Source organism: Misgurnus anguillicaudatus, chromosome 24 (genome assembly GCF_027580225.2).
Source record: "Misgurnus anguillicaudatus chromosome 24, ASM2758022v2, whole genome shotgun sequence".
Lineage (NCBI taxonomy): Eukaryota > Metazoa > Chordata > Actinopteri > Cypriniformes > Cobitidae > Misgurnus > Misgurnus anguillicaudatus.
Window position 1 is genome coordinate 32,509,129 of NC_073360.2, and position 5,826 is coordinate 32,514,954.

Genomic DNA, 5,826 nt, shown 5'->3' on the forward strand with positions numbered 1-5,826 from the left:
CAAATGTATATTATCTTTATGGAGAATCTTTAGTGTTAGTAAACTAGTAGGTTATTAATTTAGTGCTGTAGGTATACTTGCAAGTATTCTTTTACTATACTTTTAGTTAACTGGTACTCATACTGAAAGTGAACATGCAATTGTTCTGTTAGTGTACTCTTTTTAAACTAGTAAGTTACTAATTGTGTGCTGCAGGTATACTTGCAAGTATTCTTTTACTATACTTTTAGTTAACTAGTAGTGTACTAGTCATACTGAAAGTGTACATGCAATTGTTCTGTTAGTGTACTCTTATTAAACTAGTAAGTTACTAATTGTGTGCTGCAGGTATACTTGCAAGTATTCTTTTACTATACTTTTAGTTAACTAGTAGTGTACTAGTCATACTTCAAGTGTACATACAATTGTTCTGTTAGTGTACTCTTAGTAAACTAGTAAGTTACTAATTGTGTGCTGCAGGTATACTTGCAAGTATTCGTTTACTATACTTTTAGTTAAATAGTAGTGTACTAGTCATACTGAAAGTGTACATGCAAGTGTTCTGTTAGTGTACTCTTAGTAAACTAGTAAGTTACTAATTGTGTGCTGCAGGTATACTTGCAAGTATTCTTTTACTATACTTTTAGTTAACTAGTAGTTTACTACTTTAAGTGAACTTAACATCATACTATAAATATATATACATTGCACTTAAAGTACAATACAATGTTCCTATGTATTCATTTTTATACTTGACATATACCTTTTAATTGTACTTTCAATTTGAAGCTAAGTCTTTCGTATGCTATCAGTGAGCTAATCAAACAAAATTAATAAATAAAAAAATGTCAAATATTGGATCATTTTGGATCTTCGGGACGGCACTGCATCCAACATGATCTCACAAAGTTCCGTGGGATAGTCGCGGAGTTTTTTGCTCATTTTTCCGTGACATTCTCACGGATCTCCGCATATTTCCGTGGCCCTGCCGCGGACTTTCTTTTCCGTGGCGTTCTCGCGGATTGGTTGCTCGGCTGTTTTTTCCTATTTTCAAACCATTGTCGCTTTGGTTTAGGGTTAGATTTGGTGCTTGCGTTACTTTGTCACTGTAAGTATTGGTTTATACAATTTTTTCTGACGTATTCTTTTATATTTTCTAAACTTTAATCAATTGTCACCTGGCATTGGGGTTAGAGTTGGGTTTGGGTAAGGATGTCATTTTATGTAAATCCAACCCTAAACCGAAGCGACAATGGTAAGAAAATAGGACAAAACAGTTGAGTAACCAATCCGTGAGAATGCCACGGAAAAATTAGCAAAAAATTTCGTGACTATGCCACGGAAATTCGTGAGATCAGGTTGCTGCATCACATACAGGAATGCTACTGTAATGGAAATCATAACATGGGCTCCAGAAAACATTGTCAGTGGACACAATCCACTGTGCCATTCGCCGTTGCCAGCTAAAACGCTATAGGTCAAAAAAGAAGCCATATCTATACATGATCCAGAAGCACAGGCATTTTCCCTGGGCAAGGCTCATTTAAAATGGACTTTGGCAAAGTGGAAAACTGTTCTGTGGTCCAACGAATCAAAATTTGAAGTTCTTTTTGGAAAACTGGGACGCCATTTCATCCGGACTAAAGAGGACAAGGACAACCCAAGTTGTTATTAGCGCTCAGTTCAGAAGCCTGCATCTCTGATGGTATGGTGTTGCATGAGTGCATGTGGCATGGGCAGCTTACACATCTGGAAAGGCACCATCAATGCTGAAAGGTTTATCCAAGTTCTATAACCACATATGCTCCCATTCAGACGTTGTCTCTTTCAGGGAAGACCTTGCATTTTCCAAAATGACAATGCCAGACCACATACTGCATCAATTACAACATCAAGACTGCGTAGAAGAAGGATCTGAGTACTGAAATGGCCAGCCTGCAGTCCAGATCTTTCACCCATAGAAAACATTTGGTGCACCATAAAGAGGAAGATGCGACAAAGAAGACCTAAGACAGTTGAGCAACTAGAAGCCTGTATTAGGCAAGAATGGGACAACATTCCTATTCCTAAACATTGGTCCTCCTCCAGCTGTTCCTTATATGTACATTTAACTTTTCCGGCCTCTTATTGCTACCTGTCCCAACTTTTTTGGAATGTGTAGCTCTCATAAAATCCAAATTGAGCCAATATTTGGCATGACATTTCAAAATGTCTCATTTATAAATGATTCCATTCCTTTTTTATTCAAAATTTCTACAGTGTCCCAACTTTTTCTGATTTGAGGTTGTATATGTATCTATATATATGGCTGAATCCCCTGAAAATTAACTTTCGTTCTGGACTCCATTTCCCATAATCCCTCATACCTGGACTGATTACTCTGCCACCTGAAGCTCATTGGACAGCCTACCCTGGTGAAAAAATAATATGTTAAATATATTTAATTTTGATATACTTAAGTATACTTGCAGTCACACTAATGACCAGTATACTTAAAGTGTGCTATTGATTAGTTTATTTAAAGAGTGCTATTTTGGAACAACTAATTTTGTACTTAATATATTTTAGTTGTGTATTAATTGTAACAAAGTACAACTTTAAGTGTATTTAGTGTACTTTTGTGTGCTAAAGTGGAACAACTTTAAGTGTATTTAGTACAATTTAAGTACAAGACTGTTTTTGTGCTAAATTCATGCTTGATAAGTGGATTTAGAGTGTGTTTTATTTATGTTAGGAGTACATTACAAATGTATTATGAGTGTCTTGCAAACATACAATCAGTATACCTTAAATAGACTGTTTGCGTACATTCTATATTTTTTTGGCCAATCCAAAATTCTAAAAACTGCCCTGGTGAAAAATGAATATGCCAAGTACATTACATTTTGTATAATTTTACATACCTGCAGCTAGATTAGTAATGAGTATACTTCAAGTGCGTTAATAATTAGTTAACTTAAAGAGTGCTATTTTGGGAATAGATTACTTTAGCTGGTAACATAACCAAAATAATTTTTTCCAAATAAATAAAAGCTGATTAAAACAGTCAAAAACAATTCATTTTAAATATATTTAAAATATAGTTTTATTCACAGCATTCAAAGAGTACAGTATTTGCCTTAAAATTGAACAATTACTCATTGAAGAATGTCAAGATGATTGAGTTTACAACGTCTTTCTCTCCCAAATCAACTTTAGTCTGGCAGGTTTTAGTTCAGCCTTAGGAAATCTGAAAAAGATAGACAATAAGCTCAATTAAAAAGTGTTTAATATTAAAACATTACATTTATTTAAGATTTACTGTATTAAATCTATAGTTTACTGGCAGAGATTGTATAGCAGATATATTTTTACTTAAACTAGAGCTTGACTTAAATGTCATCATATATATTAAGGGGCGGTTTCCCAGACAGGAATTAGACTAGTCCTAGACTAAAATAAATGTAAGAGCTGTCCAAACTGAAAACAACTTGCTCTGACATATCTTTAAATACATCAGTGCCCTTTGTTTTACATCGTAATGCACATAAGTAATGTTTTTAGTAAGGCATGTTTGTTAAAACTATCCTAATTAAACTAAGGTCTAGTCCTGGATAAAGCTAATCCCTGTCCGGGAAACCACCCCTAAGAGTTTTCATTATAATGACTTGCCTATATGGGCTGCAAAATCCTCCTTACATAAAATACTTCAGCTCCTAAAGAAAGATTTTATTGTATTAAATTTAAATGTAAAACTTGTCAGAAAGAAAATGCAACAAGCAGACATTTGGGTGGTTTCCTGGAAAGGGATTAGCTTAAAACAGGACTAGGTCTTAGTCTAATTAAGAAATATAACTAGTTTCAAAAAACATGCCTTACTCAAAACATTACCCGTGTGCATTTCGAGGCAAAACAAAGGGCACTGGTGTATTTCAAGACATGTCAGTGCAAGTTGTTTTCAGTTTGGACAGCTCTTACATTTATTTTAGTCCAGGACTAGTCTAATCCCTGTCCGGGAAACCGCCTCAATATGTATATAACGTTATCTAAACTAAAGCTTGATTTACTACTACGAATGAATTATTATATCTTAAGAGTTTAAAATGACTTACCATTAGCTGCAAAGTCCTCCCTACAAATGTCTTTGAAAAACTTTAGCTTCTGAGGAAAGAATGCAGCATCATTAATACTAAATACAGTTAAGTTAGGTAAAAGCCTTACAACCTCTAACAGTCAATAAATGGTTAACTTTCACGCTACATTAAAAAAAACAGATTTTCTGACGCTACCTTTTTTCATTAACATATACATACACACCAATACATATATTTAACACAACAATCGGGTGTACTAATTCGATATAACAGGCTAACAGTGCTATCTTTCAAACCTTTAACATTAGCTATAAGCTAAGCTAAGCTACACAGCAGCTTATCACTAATAGCGAGTTAGATACCGCGTTATTGACAACATTTCGCATTCGAAATATGATAGTCTACTGATAAACTTCAGAATGGTCAAACGATTATCAAATATAATTAATTTTAAGATTTTTAACGTACCTTGGGACTGAATCCGTCCGTCTTGAACGACTGGTAAAAATCAAAATACGTGCGTCGTGACGTCATCACACACGTCAGATGCATTATTCAAATCTCAGAGTTCACTTTTCTCTGAAATGCATTTACGAAAACTGTTTAAGTTAATTAATGTGTAGGCTACAGCTAAAAGCGGTATGCAATTGACTCAAAAACTACAAAAAAACAAACACTCATATTCCCCTTTCGAAAATGAATGTTTTTTTTAATGGTAATAGTTTAGTAACCATGTTTTTTTTGTGTGTATTGATTATTATTAGCAAAACCATGGTTATTTTGTGGTAAAACACAGTTAATTGGTTTATCTAATGCTTGACTATAGTGAAGTTAAAGTGTACCTTATTATGTTAATAGTATATTACAAATGTATACATCTACAATATAAAATGTAACTGAACATACTGCTCTCTCGTAATTTTAAGCCCACGTTATTTCTCCATAAAATAATATACATTTGTACACCCCATATACTTTCAAAATGTACTTAAAATATACTGTTTCTAAAGAATACTAAATAATGTATTTTAGAAATATACTGTCAGTGCATTATTATAATGATAACTTTAAGCATACCGATAAAGTATACCTAAAATACATTTTAAAATAAGTTTAAATTTAGTATACTTTGAAAATTGTACAAAACTTTAACTTTAAGTATATTTTTCTAAAGTATACTTTTAGAAAATATACTAAAGTATAATTATTTTGAAGTATGTTAAAAGTTTAATTGTAAAAAATACGTGCAAATATGTTGTAAGCATACTTTAAATATGTTTAAAGAAAGTACATTCCTTTGTAAGTATATTTGTAATGTACTATTGCAAAGTTAAATATACTTGAAATACAATAAAGTATATTTGTTTTTCACCAGGGTATATAAACTCTCTGGAAACATTCAGTCAGTGCAAATCTTGATTTGTACCGGCTGTCATTGCTGAGTGGTTTGCCTGCCTGCCTGCATATCGATCTGTATTTATTGATCTTTATCTGTTTTACCTGGTTTTATGAGTATGTTTGTTGACTGCTCTGACCCTTTTGCCTGTTTCATGACTACGAGATTTACCTGCCCTACATTGCTGTGTTTGCTGTTGTTTGACCTTGCCTGTTAGAATATGAGTGTGTTTAATAAAAACCTGCAGATGGATCCTCAGTGTCAAAGTGCTTTGTTACACAAGCAGTATACAATAAGTAACCTACTAGTTTACTAAGAGTATACTAACAGAACACTTGCATGTACACTTGAAGTATATGACTAGTAAACTACTAGATA

General features: G+C 33.2%; 1 long non-coding RNA gene across 1 annotated transcript; it reads right to left on the bottom strand.

Moving 5' to 3' along the window:
* Window positions 1–2,424: 2,424 nt before the first annotated feature.
* On the bottom strand, window positions 2,425–4,606 carry LOC141361649 (uncharacterized). Its single transcript, XR_012367807.1, has 3 exons — window positions 4,521–4,606; window positions 4,071–4,119; window positions 2,425–3,208 (listed from the first exon to the last, which is right to left on the bottom strand). It is a non-coding gene; the product is annotated as an uncharacterized lncRNA (long non-coding RNA).
* Window positions 4,607–5,826: the final 1,220 nt, after the last annotated feature.